A 16746-nucleotide genomic window follows, 5' to 3' on the forward strand; every position below is an offset into this window, starting at 1 on the left:
TGTACTGCCTACGCAGTTGCGTTATGACGTAAGGCTGTCCTACTGCCGAGAATCCTCCCTCGCGACGGCTTGGGTACACTGTTCCCATACCTTGATGGTTATTTTCGACTTGAAAGGGAACGATAGGTTGCGGATGCAACCCCGGTTCCCTGAAAGAGAAAATAACCATCAAGCCGTGAGGTCGCTCTGGAGGCCTTCACGGCCTGAAGGGCAAAAGAGGAAGTGACTCTCTGCGCGCTGCGTATAGTAAGCTCCCAGGGGGGCGGGCTTACACGCCAGCTTGCGCGGAGGCCTATCGGCAGCTTTGACATAAAGCTCAGCCAATCCCTACTGCCTGACGGCAATGTCCCATACCTTGATGGTTATTTTCTCTTTCAGGGAACCGGAGTTGCATCCGCAACCTATCGTTTTGGCCAAGTAGTTAAGGTGATGGACTTAAAAGATGTTGGAATTTCCCCGCTCATGTTCACATCCTGCCGACTATGTGCCCCTTTTTTATGTTTTCTTTGTTAATTTGTAAAGGTCTGTTAAGCTTTAAGGCATCAATCATTACTTGCTGTACTTTAAGTTTCTTCAAAACCAGTATTTGTAGAGCTGTTTTCAATATAACATGCAAGGAAGTGTTAATATGAACCCAGGGTCTTCTGCGTGTAAAGCAGACGTGATAACCACTACACTATGGAACCTTGTCAGAACTGTGGTGGTGCTCAAATAATTGCAATCATTTATCAGACCCTTCGGTGTTGTCTTTTTAAGAATTAACCCTGCCAATTCGAACGCAGGCGAACATTCAATCAATTAATCATATATATTTTCTATAGCGCCCCATATGCGTTTCAAAAAATCTATTTGAAAACAAGAAAATATCTAATTGTAATCCTGGTCGAACAAAAGAAGTCTTCTGTGTAATTTTAAACAAAGAGCGCTTTCCACGATTTAAGATGCTTTCGAGAGACAGAATATTGGAATTGGCTGCCAAAACTGGGGAATAAAACTGCCTGTGATCAAAGTGGGCAGAAAAGTTGCATACTTTGCATAACGTATTTGGGAGAAAAGAAAACGGATCATCTCTGATTTACGACGTTTCCATGGTTTGGCCCGGCCACTGCCGTGTGGCTGGTTAAAACGATGAGTTCAGTTTTTTTTTTCTGCTGCTTGGTAATTGAGTTATGCTGCAACAGCAGCAGAGTGGCGCAGCGGAAGCGTGCTGGGCCCATAACCCAGAGGTCGATGGATCGAAACCATCCTCTGCTAGCTTGTTTTTCTTCTGTTTGCAAAGCAGTTTTTCTAAAATATTAACTGAAGGCAAGACTTTGTATTATATTCGCAATCAGGGAAATGTGCACATTACTGGAGACATTTATATCGACAACTGACCTCGAAACCATCCTCTGCTAGATTGTTTTTCTTCTGTTTGCAAAGCAGTTTTTCTAAAATATTAACTGAAGGCAAGACTTCGTATTATATTCGCAATCAGGGAAATGTGCACATAACTGGACAAATTTAAATCGACAACTGACCTCAAAAACGTTAGGTTTTCTATCAAATTCGTTTCTTTACAAATGACATTGCTTTCTTTTCTTTTTAAATTGTTCCCAGAAAGACCAAAAGATAAAGCCCTTGGGAATACGTCAATATTGCCTGCTCCTGCATATGTCAGCTCTTGAACTCTCTTAAAAATTGAGCTCTAAAACGTTTGCTTTGCAAGTTAATAAACAACAGTAACAATCAATAGCGTTTAATCCATGCGTTAATTAAATTTGGTTATTGATTTGTTCACATATTACAATGCTGTTTTCAGGATTCCCGCATATTCTGAACATGCACAATGTAATATGGCAATGGAATGACAGGGAAACCACTGCTTTTTTCCCTCTGGTCGTATTTTGTCACGCTGACTACTATCCATATGAAAGTGCCGCAGTCAGCTAAAGGATAAGGCACTAGCCTCCTAAACCAGGGATTGTGGTTTGGTCAATGTTTTATTAAAAACAAACTGTGTGTATTTGTTCTTGGTCTGTGATATGTTTATAGAACTTGGTACTTTACACAAAGTAGTTTTGGCCAAGTAGTTAAGGTGATGGACTTAAAAGATGTTGGAGTTTCCCCGCTCATGTTCACATCCTGCCGACTATGTGCCCCTTTTTTATGTTTTCTTTGTTAATTTGTAAAGGTCTGTTAAGCTTTAAGGCATCAATCATTACTTGCTGTACTTTAAGTTTCTTCAAAACTAGTATTTGTAGAGCTATTTTCAATATAACATGCAAGGAAGTGTTAATATGACTTTATTACCCAACTATGTCATTGAAGACTGGCCAACATTAATTTGGGAGTCACTTTAATTTATTGTGCAGTATCAAATGAAACATAAAAAAGAATCACAATACAATAAATCTCTGTTTGATCGCTATACAATCGATATGTTGTGTAGGCTAAATTGTTTAAATAAATGCACGGAAACATTCAAATCCAAACACGTTAAAAAACAAAATAGTGCGGAATAGAAACAAAGAAGGCTTTGACCTCGACGTGATTTGAACATGCAACCTTCTGATCTGGAGTCAGACGCGCTACCGTTGCACCACGAAGTCCGGGCATACTACTTGCCTGTTATGCAATGCTAGAGTGCACAGCAAGCATGCCAAATGCATGGTAATGCCGATGCTGATACTTGGAAAACACCCGGTATCACCAGGGTTATAGGAAACAGCCGACTCGATACGTGTTCGTAGCCAGCAGGGCTATGAAGTTGTCGCAAGTGTGTTTGATTCTCAGCTTTAAAAGTAAAGAAAACATTAAACAACTAGTTTAAATCAGTAAAACTAGTATTTAACTAGGATTCTCTCAGCGCGTCTCCTTTGAATGCGCACTGGCACAAATGGGCTTTGATCGTCTAATTACGTGGCAGAATGCAATAATGTATTGGGTTAATTTACCAACAAAAGAAACATAAACAAACGTGTATGTATTTATTTGTGAATAAACTATCCTGCTTCTACGATGGGACCAGGGATCTTACACCGGCAATCTAATGACAGGCCAACCCCAGAGAGACTTTGTCTTGACCAGGGATTGATATAATTTAAAAACAAACTGCAGTGGTTCCACTGGGGATCGAACCCAGGGCCTTCTGCGTGTAAAGCAGACGTGATAACCACTACACTATGGAACCTTGTCGGAACTGTGGTGGTGCTCCTACATTATTGTCTACATGCAGCATCTCAAATAATTGCAATCATTTATCAGACCCTTCAGCGTTGTCTTTTTAAGAATTAACCCTGCCAGACTGAACGCAGGCCAACATTCAATCAATGAATCATATATATTTTCTATAGCGCCCCATATGCGCTTCAAAAAATCTATTTGAAAAGAAGAAAATATCTAATTGTAAGCCTGGTCGAACAAAAGAAGTCTTCTGTGTAATTTTAAACAAAGAGCGCTTTCCACGATTTAAGATGCTTTCGAGAGACAGAATATTGGAATTGGCCGCCGAAACTGGGGAATAAAACTGCCTGTGATCAAAGTGGGCAGAAAAGTTGCATACTTTGCATAACGTATTTGGGAGAAAAGAAAACGGATCATCTCTGATTTACGACGTTTCCATGGTTTGGCCCGGCCACTGCCGTGTGGCTGGTTAAAACAATGAGTTCAGTTTTTTTTCTGCTGCTTGGTAATTCAGTTATGCGGCAACAGCAGCAGAGTGGCGCAGCGGAAGCGTGCTGGGCCCATAACCCAGAGGTCGATGGATCGAAACCATCCTCTGCTAGATTGTTTTTCTTCTGTTTGCAAAGCAGTTTTTCTAAAATATTAACTGAAGGCAAGACTTCGTATTATATTCGCAATCAGGGAAATGTGCACATTACTGGACAAATTTAAATCGACAACTGACCTCAAAAACGTTAGGTTTTCTATCACATTCGTTTCTTTACAAATGACATTGCTTTCTTTTCTTTTTAAATTGTTCCCAGAAAGACCAAAAGATAAAGCAATTGGGAATACGTCAATATATCGAGCTCCTGCATATGTCAGCTCTTGAACTCTCTTAAAAATTGAGCTCTAAAACGTTTGCTTTGCAAGTTAATTAACAACCGTAACACTCAATATCGTTTAATCCATGCATTAATTAAATTCAGTTATTGATTTGTTCACATATTACAATGCTGTTTTCAGGATTCCCGCATATTCTGAACATGCACAATGTAATATGGCAATGGAATGACAGGGAAACCACTGCTTTTTTCCCTCTGGTCGTATTTTGTCACGCTGACTACTATCCATATGAAAGTGCCGCAGTCACCTAAAGGATAAGGCACTAGCCTCCTAAACCAGGGATTGTGGTTTCGTCAATGTTTTATTAAAAACAAACTGTGTGTATTTGTTCTTGGTCTGTGATATGTTTATAGAACTTGGTACTTTACACAAAGTAGTTTTGGCCAAGTAGTTAAGGTGATGGACTTAAAAGATGTTGGAGTTTCCCCGCTCATGTTCACATCCTGCCGACTATGTGCCCCTTTTTTATGTTTTCTTTGTTAATTTGTAAAGGTCTGTTAAGCTTTAAGGCATCAATCATTACTTGCTGTACTTTAAGTTTCTTCAAAACTAGTATTTGTAGAGCTGTTTTCAATATAACATGCAAGGAAGTGTTAATATGACTTTATTACCCAACTATGTCATTGAAGACTGGCCAACATTAATTTGGGAGTCACTTTAATTTATTGTGCAGTATCAAATGAAACATAAAAAAGAATCACAATACAATAAATCTCTGTTTGATCGCTATACAATCGACATGTTGTGTAGGCTAAATTGTTTAAATAAATGCACGGAAACATTCAAATCCAAACACGTTAAAAAACAAAATAGTGCGGAATAGAAACAAAGAAGGCTTTGACCTCGACGTGATTTGAACACGCAACCTTCTGATCTGGAGTCAGACGCGCTACCGTTGCGGCACGAAGTCCCGGCATACTACATGCTTGTTATGCAATGCTAGAGTGCACAGCAAGCATGCCAAACGCATGGTAATGCCGATGCTGATACTTGGAAAACACTCGGTATCACCAGGGTTATAGGAAACAGCCGACTCGATACGTGTTCGTAGCCAGCAGGGCTATGAAGTTGTCGCAAGTGTGTTTGATTCTCAGCTTTAAAAGTAAAGAAAACATTAAACAACTAGTTTAAATCAGTAAAACTAGTATTTAACTAGGATTCTCTCAGCGCGTCTCCTTTGAATGCGCACTGGCACAAATGGGCTTTGATCGTCTAATTACGTGGCAGAATGCAATAATGTATTGGGTTAATTTACCAACAAAAGAAACGTAAACAAATGTGTATGTATTTATTTGTGAATAAACTATCCTGCTTCTACGATGGGACCAGGGATCTTACATCGGCAATCTAATGACAGGCCAACCCCAGAGAGACTTTGTCTTGACCAGGGATTGATATAATTTAAAAACAAACTGCAGTGGTTCCACTGGGGATCGAACCCAGGGCCTTCTGCGTGTAAAGCAGACGTGATAACCTCTACACTATGGAACCTTGTCGGAACTGTGGTGGTGCTCCTACATTATTGTCTACATGCAGCATCTCAAATAATTGCAATCATTTATCAGACCCTTCGGCGTTGTCTTTTTAAGAATTAACCCTGCCAGACCGAACGCAGGCCAACATTCAATCAATGAATCATATATATTTTCTATAGCGCCCCATATGCGCTTCAAAAAATCTATTTGAAAACAAGAAAATATCTAATTGTAAGCCTGGTCGAACAAAAGAAGTCTTCTGTGTAATTTTAAACAAAGAGAGCGCTTTCCACGATTTAAGATGCTTTCGAGAGACAGAATATTGGAATTGGCCGCCGAAACTGGGGAATAAAACTGCCTGTGATCAAAGTGGGCAGAAAAGTTGCATACTTTGCATAACGTATTTGGGAGAAAAGAAAACGGATCATCTCTGATTTACGACGTTTCCATGGTTTGGCCCGGCCACTGCCGTGTGGCTGGTTAAAACGATGAGTTCAGTTTTTTTTTCTGCTGCTTGGTAATTCAGTTATGCTGCAACAGCAGCAGAGTGGCGCAGCGGAAGCGTGCTGGGCCCATAACCCAGAGGTCGATGGATCGAAACCATCCTCTGCTAGCTTGTTTTTCTTCTGTTTGCAAAGCAGTTTTTCTAAAATATTAACTGAAGGCAAGACTTCGTATTATATTCGCAATCAGGGAAATGTGCACATTACTGGACACATTTAAATCGACAACTGACCTCGAAAACGTTAGGTTTTCTATCAAATTCGTTTCTTTACAAATGACATTGCTTTCTTTTCTTTTTAAATTGTTCCCAGAAAGACCAAAAGATAAAGCCCTTGGGAATACGTCAATATTGCCAGCTCCTGCATATGTCAGCTCTTGAACTCTCTTAAAAATTGAGCTCTAAAACGTTTGCTTTGCAAGTTAATTAACAACCGTAACACTCAATAGCGTTTAATCCATGCGTTAATTAAATTCAGTTATTGATTTGTTCACATATTACAATGCTGTTTTCAGGATTCCCGCATATTCTGAACATGCACAATGTAATATGGCAATGGAATGACAGGGAAACCACTGCTTTTTTCCCTCTGGTCGTATTTTGTCACGCTGACTACTATCCAAATGAAAGTGCCGCAGTCAACTAAAGGATAAGGCACTAGCCTCCTAAACCAGGGATTGTGGTTTCGTCAATGTTTTATTAAAAACAAACTGTGTGTATTTGTTCTTGGTCTGTGATATGTTTATAGAAATTGGTACTTTACACAAAGTAGTTTTGGCCAAGTAGTTAAGGTGATGGACTTAAAAGATGTTGGAGTTTCCCAGCTCATGTTCACATCCTGCCGACTATGTGCCCCTTTTTTATGTTTTCTTTGTTAATTTGTAAAGGTCTGTTAAGCTTTAAGGCATCAATCATTACTTGCTGTACTTTAAGTTTCTTCAAAACTAGTATTTGTAGAGCTGTTTTCAATATAACATGCAAGGAAGTGTTAATATGACTTTATTACCCAACTATGTCATTGAAGACTGGCCAACATTAATTTGGGAGTCACTTTAATTTATTGTGCAGTATCAAATGAAACATAAAAAAGAATCACAATACAATAAATCTCTGTTTGATCGCTATACAATCGATATGTTGTGTAGGCTAAATTGTTTAAATAAATGCACGGAAAAATTCAAATCCAAACACGTTAAAAAACAAAATAGTGCGGAATAGAAACAAAGAAGGCTTTGACCTCGACGTGATTTGAACACGCAACCTTCTGATCTGGAGTCAGACGCGCTACCGTTGTGCCACGAAGTCCGGCCATACTACATGCTTGTTATGCAATTCTAGAGTGCACAGCAAGCATGCCAAACGCATGGTAATGCCGATGCTGATACTTGGAAAACACTCGGTATCACCAGGGTTATAGGAAACAGCCGACTCGATACGTGTTCGTAGCCAGCAGGGCTATGAAGTTGTCGCAAGTGTGTTTGATTCTCAGCTTTAAAAGTAAAGAAAACATTAAACAACTAGTTTAAATCAGTAAAACTAGTATTTAACTAGGATTCTCTCAGCGCGTCTCCTTTGAATGCGCACTGGCACAAATGGGCTTTGATCGTCTAATTACGTGGCAGAATGCAATAATGTATTGGGTTAATTTACCAACAAAAGAAACATAAACAAACGTGTATGTATTTATTTGTGAATAAACTATCCTGCTTCTACGATGGGACCAGGGATCTTACATCGGCAATCTAATGACAGGCCAACCCCAGAGAGACTTTGTCTTCTGTTAGCAAAATAGATTTTCTAAAATATTAACTGAAGGCAAGACTTTGTGTTATTACTTTTCAATTTAGTGTGTGTATTTTGTAAATGTTAAGGTGTAGAAACGGCAGGTATGCAGTTTACCTGCCTCTACCCATAGAGGACCAATACATTTATTAAAACAAAAAAAATCTGAACACAAGGTGTGTTTATTTAATCTGATACCTTACATATAGACTTAACTGTATCGGTTAACAAAATTAGAGTAAGTTATCATAACAATAGAGTTAAAAGAAAATTCAAATAACATGCCAGTTAAAAATGCGCCAAAAATGACAAAGTAGTCTAAGATTAGGACAATGGCACTTAACGGGTACGAAAGACATTTGCAGCAAAACTCTTGAAATCACCAGAGCCTTCCTCCTCCTGAATACTATGTAGGTGGGCGGGGACTGAAACCTCCCCCGGCTAGAAAGTTTGGTCTCATACTGGTAGAAACTCAGAAAAAAGACAACATCAAGCCTACAATTGCTCAGTTGTTAAAATCAATAAGCAAATTTCAAATTGGTCAATGCTAATGCTAAAGCAATTTAAGAACACTTTAAATAGGGCTTGACTAATATAAAAATATAGTAATGTGATTTACACTACGCAGGACTAGATTGAGCTTAAATAAAAACATTACATCTGAAAATAACTTGTGCTTCCCCCCACTTACAAGGAAACTGTCAAACTTTGCATTCATCATCATAACGTGTTAGAAAATGTAAACAGCAGTTGGAGAATACCGAAGTCGATCATCCTAGCATGTTAAACGAGGGCATTTCTCATGTAAGCTACTTCCACTAATAGATCGTTTGTACTGTTCTCAATGGTCCGCATCCCAGCCTGAGACCACGATCCAGTGGCAGTCGGAGATGTTTTTCAAAGTAATGTGTTATTTGAAATATTAAAACAATCTTTAGTTAAAATACACATGTTTCTACTCAAAATATTTTTCAGTGACTTCAACAAGTAGCCAGTTTACAGCAAAAATGCAATCTGTGTTAGGAACGCTATTTTAGTCCGATTTAAAATGGAAATTAAAATGGTATTGAGTGCTGACAAGAGTTTGGTATCAGCTGTTGATTTCCTTGAAACAATCTTTTATAGTAAAATGAACATATTTATTCATTTAAAAAATAAGTAAAAGTGAACTGTCAGAAGTGGGATTTGAACCCACGCCTCCATTCGGAGACCAGAACACACAATTCTTTGGAAAGACAGAGTCCTTGAGTCTGGCGCCTTAGACCACTCGGCCATTCTGACAAGCTGCGTTTGCTATCGTAGAAAACCGCATTATTTCATTTCAGCACAGACTAGGGTTGTCTATTGTATCAAGGCCCGATTGGGTTTATTACGCACATACAAACTTGCTCCATGAATGATGTAATGACAAGTTTAAAAAAAGAAACAGATTGAAGCCAACCCACGAAAGAAAGATTCTTTATTTCAATATCGGTATAGCTTTAAAGGATACACGCATTTTACAATAGCAATTGCTATATGACAATGACCAATAAGTAATTGTGTTGCAATACTTTATACAATGTGAACAGAATCAGACATTGCTCCGTTGCCTCGAAGAAACATCTACAATTTGTATTTAAAAAGGACGCCCAACGTGGGGCTCGAACCCACGACCCTGAGATTAAGAGTCTCATGCTCTACCGACTGAGCTAGCCGGGCTGACAGGAGAAAGTTTCATTGTTTCAGGCGGGGCGAGAGAGGAAGTACCGACAGGTGCGTGGGACCTGAGATTCGGTGTGCTGCTGCTGTAGATGAGTGTTCTGGAGACGCGCTGTTTCTGTGTCTGCGGTGTTACAGCCGTGTGAGTATATTCCAAAAGTAAAGTGTTGGATAATTCGAGAGCTAGTCTGTTGAATAAAGCTCTGAGACGTGTGGTTAAATCCCGGTCTCATCAATTTTGTTTTGTTAGATTAAAAGTGTTCCAGCAGCAGGTAAATGTCCCCACACCTTTTGGTTCTGTTTACTTATGCTACACCTCTGCTAAACCTGAACGTTGCTGCTAATTATCTTAACTAAACTTGTATTGCTGTTGAATTGCTCTAATATAGTTAAGCCTGCAATGTTGCAGCTAACGTTCCCTAATACTGTTAAAACTTGTGTGTATTAACAATCTGGCTTTTGTTGTTGAACCCTTGCTGGGAAGAGCTGTTTCCAATCACCTAGCACTCTTAATGAGAAGTGTAATCGCTGCTATATGTTGGTCTAATACCCCATGCTTTTAAAATGCGGCTATTGGCTGGCTTTATTCAATTTCCCCTCCTTGTTTTTAGTACAACTTTAATACATTTTATTGTATAGTTATTTGAACTGATTTATGTGAATCTTGGATCATTGTAATATAGCTTTGTGAATTGTTATTCTGCCTTTGTCATTCTGTTGTCATTCCTATTCCAAACCTTTTAATTTGTTTTTAGTAGTGTCGGTATTAGGACTCTCACTGGGCATCACTGGGTGTGACTGCTACAATCCCATATAGAATGCGACAAAACAGGTCGCCCTCCTTCATATAAACAGAAAAAGAATAAGTACACGCACACAAGAGTTGATTTACTGCAGCGTCAGACATCGGAGGTTCAGCAGTGTACTGCAATGTTGTAAAAAGACGTGTGTAATTCAGGATGGTTGAGCGATCTAAGGCGCTGCGTTCAGATCACAGTTACCCTGGAAGCGTGGGTTCGAATTCCATTTCTGACAGCTGTGTTTGTTCATTAACCACTCGGCCACGACTACATGCTCTCACGGTTTTCCGTGAAAACAGCCGTATTATTGTCAAAAGAAGCAAACGACACCCGCAGTAATGCTGTAGATGGCAGTATAGGCTAAATAATGAACCCAAGTCAAATGCCTTTGTTGAAACTCTATCAGATTTGTACAAGTCAAGCACGCGTGGGAAATATTAATACAATATCCTTTCTGCCAACGTTCATAATAATGAATACATCCTTATTTCAAAATACGTAGCTATTTAACTGAGCTTTTCAAAACACCCATACACAAAAACTTTATTTCTACTGAAAAACTAACTTGCTTCATGGCTGCTGCTACAGCACTCGGGCACGTTGTGCCTAGCGTTAGCGGACATAGGAGATAAGAAGACCTACAAAATATCACGCGCTGCAGTTTTTCAGTCCGGGGATTATTACAAATTAGCAGACTGTGCATTAAAATACACATGTAGGGTGGGCGTCACTGTTACAAATAATTGTCACACTTTGTATTTATCTCCATAATGCGCCGGGACAAAATACGCAGATACTTTAAAATTATTTGGAGAATGCGGGCATCGATCCCGCTACTTCTCGCATGCTAAGCGAGCGCTCTACCATTTAAGCTAATTCCCCTTTAATGGTGCCACCGATTCTCATAGGCTTCATCGCAGCTTGATACGAGCAAATCAGATTAGTTTTTTTTTTTTTTTATTATTATTATTATTATTTTGGCAATGTAGTCTGTGATTTGCAAATTTAAAAAATAATTGAATTAACTAAATAGCAAATATTTCGACTAGAGGTATGTTTTCAATTTCTTTAAAAAGTAGTCTCAGCTCGTTTATTCAGTCGCTTATAAACCCACAATCTGTGTCCCGATGCAGCAGCGTTGTGTGCTGTGGCTCGAGCTTGTTTGACGAGGCAGACAATGCAAAAATGCCAATACTTGCTTTTGTATCACGCGACAAACTTAAGGTATGCTTTAACGGCTTGGCTGTCTCGAGTTAGTTTGTATTGTTAATGTAACACCTCGTTGTTGCCCAGTCATTGTTTCATATGAAGTAGAGCTTGCCAGTTGGGGGCGAAGGTCTGCTAATAAAAGTTAAGACTATATTTGCAAGGATCATTTCTAGAATGAAACATGTTTTGAAGGGATTGGTCTCGGTATCCACCAGGAGGAGTGGCAGTGTTTTCTTCTCAGCACCGAGCTGACAATGAGTGTTGTTATCGGGAACCTACTCGCTGCAAGTAATGACCACTTCAATCTTCAGTCGGGGATTGTTGAAGGAAGGGGGCACATTTTGAGTGCGTATCTCATTCCGGTAGAAACGTAGAAAAAAGTAACCATCAAGCCCACAATTGTTCAGTTGTTTAAATCAATAACCAAATTTAAATTGATCATTGCTAATGTTAAAACAATTTAAGAACACTTTAAATAGGGCTTGACTAATATAAAAAATATAGCAATGTCTTTTGCACTACGCAGGACTAGATTGAGTTTAAAATAGACATTACATCTGAAAATAACTTGTGCTTACCCCCACTTACAAGGAAGCTGTCAACCTTTGTATTCGTCCTCATAACGTGTTAGAAAATGTAAACAGCAGTTGGAGAATACCGAAGTCGATCATCCTAGCATGTTAAACGAGGGCATTTCTCATGTAAGCTACTTCCACTAATAGATCGTTTGTACTGTTCTCAATGGTCCGGATCCCAGCCTGAGACCACGATCCAGTGGCAGTCGGAGATGTTTTTCAAAGTAATGTTTTATTTGAAATATTAAAACAATCTTTAGTTAAATAACACATGTTTCTACACAAAATATTTTTCAGTGACTTCAACAAGTAGCCAGTTTACAGCAAAAATGCAATCTGTGTTAGAAAGCAATTTTAGTCCGATTTAAAATGGAAATTAAAATGGTATTGAGTGCTGACAAGAGTTTGGTATCAGCTGTTGATTTCCTTGAAACAATCTTTTATAGTAAAATGAACATATTTATTCATTTAAAAAATAAGTAAAAGTGAACTGTCAGAAGTGGGATTTGAACCCACGCCTCCATTCGGAGACCAGAACACACAATTCATTGGAAAGACAGAGTCCTTGAGTCTGGCGCCTTAGACCACTCGGCCATTCTGACAAGCTGCGTTTGCGATAGTAGAAAACCGCATTATTTCATTTTAGCACAGACTAGGGTTGTCTATTGTATCAAGGCCCGATTGGGTTTATTACGCACATACAAACTTGCTCCATGAATGATGTAATGACAAGTGTAAAAAAAGAAAGAGATTGAAGCCAACCCACGAAAGAAAGATTCTTTATTTCAATATCGGTATAGCTTTAAAGGATGCACGCATTTTACAATAGCAATTGCTATATGACAATGACCAATAAGTAATTGTGTTGCAATACTTTATACAATGTGAACAGAATCAGACATTGCTCCGTTGCCTCGAAGAAACATCTACAATTTGTATTTAAAAAGGACGCCCAACGTGGGGCTCGAACCCACGACCCTGAGATTAAGAGTCTCATGCTCTACCGACTGAGCTAGCCGGGCTGACAGGAGAAAGTTTCTTTGTTTCAGGCGGGGCGAGAGAGGAAGTACCGACACGTGCGTGGGACCTGAGATTCGGTGTGCTGCTGCTGTAGATGAGTGTTCTGGAGACGCGCTGTTTCTGTGTCTGCGGTGTTACAGCCGTGTGAGTATATTCCAAAAGTAAAGTGTTGGATAATTCGAGAGCTAGTCTGTTGAATAAAGCTCTGAGACGTGTGGTTAAATCCCGGTCTCATCAATTTTGTTTTGTTAGATTAAAAGTGTTCAAGCAGCAGGTAAATGTCCCCACACCTTTTGGTTCTGTTTACTTATGCTACACCGCTGCTAAACCTGAACGTTGCTGCTAATTATCTTAACTAAACTTGTATTGCTGTTGAATTGCTCTAATATAGTTAAGCCTGCAATGTTGCAGCTAACGTTCCCTAATACTGTTAAAACTTGTGTGTATTAACAATCTGGCTTTTGTTGTTGAACCCTTGCTGGGAAGAGCTGTTTCCAATCACCTAGCACTCTTAATGAGAAGTGTAATCGCTGCTATATGTTGGTCTAATACCCCATGCTTTTAAAATGTGGCTATTGGCTGGCTTTATTCAACTTCCCCTCCTTGTTTTTAGTACAACTTTAATACATTTTATTGTATAGTTATTTGAACTGATTTATGTGAATCTTGGATCATTGTAATATAGCTTTGTGAATTGTTATTCTGCCTTTGTCATTCTGTTGTCATTCCTATTCCAAACCTTTTAATTTGTTTTTAGTAGTGTCGGTATTAGGACTCTCACTGGGCATCACTGGGTGTGACTGCTACAATCCCATATAGAATGCGACAAAACAGGTCGCCCTCCTTCATATAAACAGAAAAAGAATAAGTACACGCACACACGAGTTGATTTACTGCAGCGTCAGACATCGGAGGTTCAGCAGTGTACTGCAATGTTGTAAAAAGACGTGTGTAATTCAGGATGGTTGAGCGATCTAAGGCGCTGCGTTCAGATCACAGTTACCCTGGAAGCGTGGGTTCGAATTCCATTTCTGACAGCTCTGTTTGTTCATTAACCACTCGGCCACGACTACATGCTCTCACGGTTTTCCGTGAAAACAGCCGTATTATTGTCAAAAGAAGCAAACGACACCCGCAGTAATGCTGTAGATGGCAGTATAGGCTAAATAATGAACCCAAGTCAAATGCCTTTGTTGAAACTCTATCAGATTTGTACAAGTCAAGCACGCGTGGGAAATATTAATACAATATCCTTTCTGCCAACGTTCATAATAATGAATACATCCTTATTTCAAAATACGTAGCTATTTAACTGAGCTTTTCAAAACACCCATACACAAAAACTTTATTTCTACTGAAAAACTAACTTGCTTCATGGCTGCTGCTACAGCACTCGGGCACGTTGTGCCTAGCGATAGCGGACATAGGAGATAAGAAGACCTACAAAATATCACGCGCTGCAGTTTTTCAGTCCGGGGATTATTACAAATTAGCAGACTGTGCATTAAAATACACATGTAGGGTGGGCGTCACTGTTACAAAGAATTGTCACACTTTGTATTTATCTCCATAATGCGCCGGGACAAAATACGCAGATACTTTAAAATTATTTGGAGAATGCGGGCATCGATCCCGCTACTTCGCGCATGCTAAGCGAGCGCTCTACCATTTGAGCTAATTCCCCTTTAATGGTGCCATCGATTCTCATAGGCTTCATCGCAGCTTGATACGAGCAAATCAGATTAGTTTTTTTTTTTTATTATTATTATTATTTTGGCAATGTAGTCTGTGATTTGCAAATTTAAAAAAATAATTGAATTAACTAAATAGCAAATATTTCGACTAGAGGTATGTTTTCAATTTCTTTAAAAAGTAGTCTCAGCTCGTTTATTCAGTCGCTTATAAATCCACAATCTGTGTCCCGATGCAGCAGCGTTGTGTGCTGTGGCTCGAGCTTGTTTGACGAGGCAGACAATGCAAAAATGCCAATACTTGCTTTTGTATCACGCGACAAACTGAAGGTATGCTTTAACGGCTTGGCTGTCTCGAGTTAGTTTGTATTGTTAATGTAACACCTCGTTGTTGCCCAGTCATTGTTTCATATGAAGTAGAGCTTGCCAGTTGGGGGCGAAGGTCTGCTAATAAAAGTTAAGACTATATTTGCAAGGATCATTTCTAGAATGAAACATGTTTTGAAGGGATTGGTCTCGGTATCCACCAGGAGGAGTGGCAGTGTTTTCTTCTCAGCACCGAGCTGACAATGAGTGTTGTTATCGGGAACCTACTCGCTGCAAGTAATGACCACTTCAATCTTCAGTCGGGGATTGTTGAAGGAAGGGGACACATTTTGAGTGTGTATCTCATTCCGGTAGAAACGTAGAAAAAAGAAACCATCAAGCCCACAATTGTTCAGTTGTTTAAATCAATAACCAAATTTACATTGATCGTTGCTAATGTTAAAACAATTTATGAACACTTTAAATAGGGCTTGACTAATATAAAAATATAGCAATGTCTTTTGCACTACGCAGGACTAGATTGAGTTTAAAATAGACATTACATCTGAAAATAACTTGTGCTTACCCCCACTTACAAGGAAGCTGTCAACCTTTGTATTCGTCCTCATAACGTGTTAGAAAATGTAAACAGCAGTTGGAGAATACCGAAGTCGATCATCCTAGCATGTTAAACGAGGGCATTTCTCATGTAAGCTACTTCCATTAATAGATCGTTTGTACTGTTCTCAATGGTCCGCATCCCAGCCTGAGACCACGATCCAGTGGCAGTCGGAGATTTTTTTCAAAGTAATGTGTTATTTGAAATATTAAAACAATCTTTAGTTAAATAACACATGTTTCTACACAAAATATTTTTCAGTGACTTCAACAAGTAGCCAGTTTACAGCAAAAATGCAATCTGTGTTAGGAACGCTATTTTAGTCCGATTTAAAATGGAAATTAAAATGGTATTGAGTGCTGACAAGAGTTTGGTATCAGCTGTTGATTTCCTTGAAACAATCTTTTATAGTAAAATGAACATATTTATTCATTTAAAAAATAAGTAAAAGAGAACTGTCAGAAGTGGGATTTGAACCCACGCCTCCATTCGGAGACCAGAACACACAATTCTTTGGAAAGACAGGGTCCTTGAGTCTGGTGCCTTAGACCACTCGGCCATTCTGACAAGCTGCGTTTGCTATCGTAGAAAACCGCATTATTTCATTTCAGCACAGACTAGGGTTGTCTATTGTATCAAGGCCCGATTGGGTTTATTACGCACATACAAACTTGCTCCATGAATGATGTAATGACAAGTTTAAAAAAAGAAACAGATTGAAGCCAACCCACGAAAGAAAGATTCTTTATTTCTATATCGGTATAGCTTTAAAGGATGCACGCATTTTACAATAGCAATTGCTATATGACAATGACCAATAAGTAATTGTGTTGCAATACTTTATACAATGTGAACAGAATCAGACATTGCTCCGTTGCCTCGAAGAAACATCTACAATTTGTATTTAAAAAGGACGCCCAACGTGGGGCTCGAACCCACGACCCTGAGATTAAGAGTCTCATGCTCTACCGACTGAGCTAGCCGGGCTGACAGGAGAAAGTTTCTTTGTTTCAGGC

General features: G+C 39.2%; 12 non-coding genes across 12 annotated transcripts; 2 read left to right on the plus strand and 10 right to left on the minus strand.

Annotated features, from left to right (window-relative positions):
- Positions 1-3099: 3099 nt before the first annotated feature.
- On the minus strand, positions 3100-3172 carry trnav-uac (transfer RNA valine (anticodon UAC)). The gene has a single exon. It is a non-coding gene; the product is annotated as a tRNA-Val (tRNA).
- Positions 3173-4888: 1716 nt separating this feature from the next.
- On the minus strand, positions 4889-4960 carry trnaw-cca (transfer RNA tryptophan (anticodon CCA)). The gene has a single exon. It is a non-coding gene; the product is annotated as a tRNA-Trp (tRNA).
- A 508-nt stretch (positions 4961-5468) lies between these two features.
- Positions 5469-5541, minus strand: trnav-uac (transfer RNA valine (anticodon UAC)). Its single transcript has one exon. It is a non-coding gene; the product is annotated as a tRNA-Val (tRNA).
- Positions 5542-7260: 1719 nt separating this feature from the next.
- Positions 7261-7332, minus strand: trnaw-cca (transfer RNA tryptophan (anticodon CCA)). Its single transcript has one exon. It is a non-coding gene; the product is annotated as a tRNA-Trp (tRNA).
- A 1647-nt stretch (positions 7333-8979) lies between these two features.
- trnal-caa (transfer RNA leucine (anticodon CAA)) lies at positions 8980-9090 on the minus strand. Its single transcript has 2 exons — positions 9053-9090; positions 8980-9025 (listed from the first exon to the last, which is right to left on the minus strand). It is a non-coding gene; the product is annotated as a tRNA-Leu (tRNA).
- Positions 9091-9437: 347 nt separating this feature from the next.
- Positions 9438-9510, minus strand: trnak-cuu (transfer RNA lysine (anticodon CUU)). Its single transcript has one exon. It is a non-coding gene; the product is annotated as a tRNA-Lys (tRNA).
- Positions 9511-11663: 2153 nt separating this feature from the next.
- Positions 11664-11869, plus strand: LOC117395780 (small nucleolar RNA U3). Its single transcript, XR_004662620.2, has one exon. It is a non-coding gene; the product is annotated as a small nucleolar RNA U3 (small nucleolar RNA).
- A 716-nt stretch (positions 11870-12585) lies between these two features.
- On the minus strand, positions 12586-12696 carry trnal-caa (transfer RNA leucine (anticodon CAA)). The gene is made up of 2 exons: positions 12659-12696; positions 12586-12631 (listed from the first exon to the last, which is right to left on the minus strand). It is a non-coding gene; the product is annotated as a tRNA-Leu (tRNA).
- Positions 12697-13043: 347 nt separating this feature from the next.
- Positions 13044-13116, minus strand: trnak-cuu (transfer RNA lysine (anticodon CUU)). The gene has a single exon. It is a non-coding gene; the product is annotated as a tRNA-Lys (tRNA).
- Positions 13117-15264: 2148 nt separating this feature from the next.
- Positions 15265-15470, plus strand: LOC117969635 (small nucleolar RNA U3). The gene has a single exon (XR_004662622.2). It is a non-coding gene; the product is annotated as a small nucleolar RNA U3 (small nucleolar RNA).
- Positions 15471-16186: 716 nt separating this feature from the next.
- On the minus strand, positions 16187-16297 carry trnal-caa (transfer RNA leucine (anticodon CAA)). The gene is made up of 2 exons: positions 16260-16297; positions 16187-16232 (listed from the first exon to the last, which is right to left on the minus strand). It is a non-coding gene; the product is annotated as a tRNA-Leu (tRNA).
- Positions 16298-16644: 347 nt separating this feature from the next.
- Positions 16645-16717, minus strand: trnak-cuu (transfer RNA lysine (anticodon CUU)). The gene has a single exon. It is a non-coding gene; the product is annotated as a tRNA-Lys (tRNA).
- Positions 16718-16746: the final 29 nt, after the last annotated feature.

This window comes from Acipenser ruthenus, chromosome 32 (assembly GCF_902713425.1).
Source record: "Acipenser ruthenus chromosome 32, fAciRut3.2 maternal haplotype, whole genome shotgun sequence".
NCBI lineage: Eukaryota > Metazoa > Chordata > Actinopteri > Acipenseriformes > Acipenseridae > Acipenser > Acipenser ruthenus.